Here is a 4,596-nt window from a genome sequence, read left to right as displayed (position 1 = left end):
AAAAATATAGCTCCAAGTAAACTTACCGATAGACGAAGACGAAAGAGGGGATGCCTTCCGGGGCATCCCCAAGCTTAGGCTTTTGGTTGTACTTGAATTATCTTGGGGTGCCATGGGCATCCCCAAGCTTAGTCTCTTCCACTCCTTATTCCATAGTCCATCAAATCTTTACCCAAAACTTGAAAACTTCACAACACAAAACTCAACAGGAAATCTCATGAGCTCCGTTAGTGCAAGAAAGAAAAACCACCACTTAAGGTACTGTAATGAAATCATTATTTATTTATATTTGTGTTAAATCTACTGTATTACAACTCTTCTATGGTTCATACCCCCCGATACTAGCCAGAGATTCATCAAAATAAGCAAACAACACACGAAAAACAGAAATCTGTCAAAAACAGAACAGTCTGTAGAAATCTGTAACTTTCGAATACTTCTGGAACTCTAAAAATCCTAAACAAATAGTAAGTCCTACTAAATTTGTCTGTTGATCTACTTCAAAAAGAATCAACTCAAAATCACGTTTCTGTGATTTATTAGATTTTTTCTCGTGAGTGCAAAAGTTTCTGTTTTTCAGCAAGATCAAATTAACTTTCACCCAAGATGATCCTATAGGTTCTACTTGGCACAAACACTAACTAAAACATAAAACCGCATCTAAAAAGAGGCTAGATGAATTATTTATTACTAAATAGGAACAAAAAGCAAGGAACAAAAATAAAATTGGGTTGCCTCCCAACAAGCGCTATCGTTTAATGCCCCTACCTAGGCATAAAAGCGAGAATAGATCTAAGTATTGCCATCTTTGGTATTCAATTCATAAGTGGCTCTCATAATAGATTAATAAGGTAATTTGATTTTATTTCTAGGAAAGTGTTCCATGCCTTTCCTTAATGGAAATTGGAATCTAATATTTCCTTCCTTCATATCAATAGTTTCACCAATCGTTCTAAGGAAAGGTCTACCAAGAATAATAGGACATGAAAGATTGCAATCTATATCAAGAACGATAAAATCTACGGGCACATAATTCCTATTTGCAACAATAAGAACATCATTAATCCTTCCCATAGGTTTCTTAATGGTGGAATCCGCAAGGTGCAAGTTTAAAGAGCAATCATCAAATTCATGGAAACCTAGCATATCACATAAAGTTTTTGGAATCGTGGAAACACTAGCACCCAAATCACACAAAGCATAGCATTCATGATCTTTTATTTTAATTTTAATAGTAGGTTCCCACTCATCATAAAGTTTTCTAGGGATAGAAACTTCTAATTCAAGTTTTTCTTCATAAGATTGCGTTAAGGCATCAACGATATGTTTAGTAAAAGCTTTGTTTTGCCTATAAGCATGAGGAGAATTCAACACGGATTGCAACAAGGAAATACAATCTATTAAAGAAAAATTATCATAATTAAATTCCTTGAAATATAAAGTAGTGGGTTCATTGCTATGTAAAGTTTTGATCTCTCCAATCCCACTTTTACCAATTTTAGCATCAAGATAAAAAAACTCCAAATCATTGGGATGCCTTTTAACTAAAGTTGACTCATCTCGAGTCCCATCATTATTAAGATTTATATTGCAAAACAAGGATTTAATAGGATACACATCAATAACTTTTAGATCTTCATCATTATTTCCCTCTAACCCTTCTGGTTTGGCAGCCATCTTATTGACTAAGGTGACCTGCTTATCAGAAATTTGGTCTGTAGATTTTTCAACATGAGCAAACTGAGAGTTCAAACCATAAAATTCCTTAGACATATCATCAAGCTCTTTATTCATGTATCCCATAAAGCTTTTTTGTTCTTTAAGCTCATTTCTAGAAAAATTATTATGCTCAAATTGTAAAGTCATAAAGCTTCTAATGTTGAGTTCGATCTCTTCCAACCTTCTAAAGTGAGGATCAACGTTCTTAGGTAAAGCCATCAGGGCAAATAGACACACAAGAGGCAAGCGAAAGAGAGGAGAATGGGAAAGAGATGGTGAATAAAACGGCAAGGGTGAAGTGGGGGAGAGGAAAATGAGAGGCAAATGGCAAATAATGTAATGCGAGGGAGATGAGTTTGTGATGGGTACTTGGTATGTCTTGACTTGAGCGAAGACCTCCCCGGCAACGGCGCCAGAAATCCTTCTTACTACCTCTTGAGCATGCGTTGGTTTTTCCCTTGAAGAGGAAAGGGTGATGCAGCAAAGTAGCGGAAGTATTTCCCTCAGTTTTTGAGAACCAAGGTATCAATCCAGTAGGAGGCTCCACGCAAGTCCCATGCACCTACACAAACAAACAAGAACCTCGCAACCAATGCGATAAAGGGGTTGTCAATCCCTTCACGGCCACTTGCGAAAGTGAGATCTTATAGAGATAATATGATAAGATAAATATTTTTGGTATTTTTATGATATAGATTGAAAAGTAAAGATTGCAAAATAAAGTAGATTGGAAACTTATATGATAGAGAATAGACCCGGGGGCCATAGGTTTCACTAGTGGCTTCTCTCAAGATAGCATAAGTATTACAGTGGGTGAAAAAATTACTGTCGAGGAATTGATAGAGAAGTGCATAGTTATGAGAATATCTAGGCATGATCATGTATATAGGCATCACGTCCGCGACAAGTAGACCGACTCCTGCCTGCATCTACTACTATTACTCCACACATCGACCGCTATCTAGCATGCATCTAGAGTATTAAGTTCATAAGAACAGAGTAATGCATTAAGCAAGATGACATGATGTAGAGGGATAAACTAAAGCAATATGATATAAACCCCATCTTTTTATCCTCGATGGCAACAATACAATACGTGCCTTGCTTCCCCTGCTGTCACTGGGAAAGGACACCGCAAGGTTGAACCCAAAGCTAAACAATTCTCCCATTGCAAGAAAGATCAATCTAGTAGGCCAAACCAAACTGATAATTCGAAGAGGCTTGCAAAGATAACCAATCATACATAAAAGAATTCAGAGGAGATTCAAATATTTCTCATAGATAAACTTGATCATAAACCCACAATTCATTGGATCTCGACAAACACACCGCAAAAAGAGTTACATCGAATAGATCTCCAGGAAGATCGAGGAGAACTTTGTATTGAGATTCAAAGAGAGAGAAGAAGTCATCTAGCTAATAACTATGGACCCGAAGGTCTGTGGTAAACTACTCACAACTCATCGTAGAGGCCTTGGTGATGATGTAGAGGCCCTTTGTGATCAATTCCCCCTCAGGCGGAGTGCCCAAAAAGGCTCCAAGATGGGATCTCACGGGTATAGAAGGTTGTAGCGGCGGAAATAGTTTTTCGTGGTGCTCCTGGATGTTTTCGGGGTTCGTAGATATATATAGGCGAAAGAAGTCGGTCAGGGGAGCCACGAGGGGTCCATGAGGCAGGGGGCGCCCCCCCCCCCCCAGGGTGCGGCTTTCACCCTCGTGGCCACCCCGGCTGCTTCTTGACGTCCACTCCAAGTCTCATAGATTGCGTTTGTTCCAAAAAGATCAATCCCGAAGGTTTCATTCCGTTTGGACTCCATTTGATATTCCTTTTCTGCGAAATACTGAAATAGGCAAAAAAACAGCAATTCGGGTTGGGCCTCGGTTAGTAGGTTAGTCCCAAAAATGATATAAAAGTGTATAGTAAAGCCCATAAACATCCAAAACGGGTAATATAATAGCATGGAACAATCAGAAATGATAGATACGTTGGAGATGTATCAGAACCCGCCTTGCAATGTCGAAGACAATCTGCGCGCCGGATACCTCGTCATTGAAGCCCGGTTCAGGGGCTACTGATGAAGCCTAGGATTAAGGGGTCCTCGGGCTTCCAGGCTATGTAATATGGGCCGGACTAATGGGTCGCGAAGATATGAGATCGAAGACCTTCCTCCGTGTCCGGATGGGACTCTTCTTTGCGTGGATGGCAAGCTTGGCGTTCGGATCATGTATTCCTTTCTCTGTAAACCGACCTTGTACAACCGTAGGCCCCTCCGGTGTCTATATAAACCGGAGGGTTTAGTCCGTAGAGGCAGAATCATAATCATGCAGGCTAGACATCTAGGATTTAGCCATTACGATCTCATGGTAGATCAACTCTCGTAACCCATATACTCATCAAAGACAATCAAGCAGGAAGTAGGGTATTACCTCCATCAAGAGGGCCCGAACGTGGGTAAAACATCGTGTCCCCGGCCTCCTGTTACCTCCGATCCTTAGACGCATAGTTCGGGACCCCCTACCCGAGATCTGCCGGTTTTGACACCGACAAGGAACGCCCCCGCCCCCAGCCCCCGCGTCGCTCCGCTTGGGGCAACTTGGGAGTTGACAAAACCCTAGCCGCCAGTCGTCCCATCCCCCTCCTTTCCCCCCTCGTCATCGCCCGAGGAGGCCTCCGATGAACTCTGTGTTGCCACCAAGGACGACAACAGCGAGGATCTGGTTGCTCCCGCGCGGAGGGCTTCGAGCGCCGAGGCGGCAGCCTTGTGCAGTGAGGTGACATCGTCTTCTACAACGAGCAGCATCACAGGTGTTGCCCTAGTGTCTCCTCTGCCGCGTGGGCGGCGAGGGACGGCGGGAGTTGTCTCCGATCATAGCAGG

The sequence above is a fragment of the Triticum dicoccoides genome, chromosome 3B (genome assembly GCF_002162155.2).
Source record: "Triticum dicoccoides isolate Atlit2015 ecotype Zavitan chromosome 3B, WEW_v2.0, whole genome shotgun sequence".
Taxonomy (NCBI): domain Eukaryota; kingdom Viridiplantae; phylum Streptophyta; class Magnoliopsida; order Poales; family Poaceae; genus Triticum; species Triticum dicoccoides.
Note: the sequence above shows the minus strand (reverse complement) of the source record.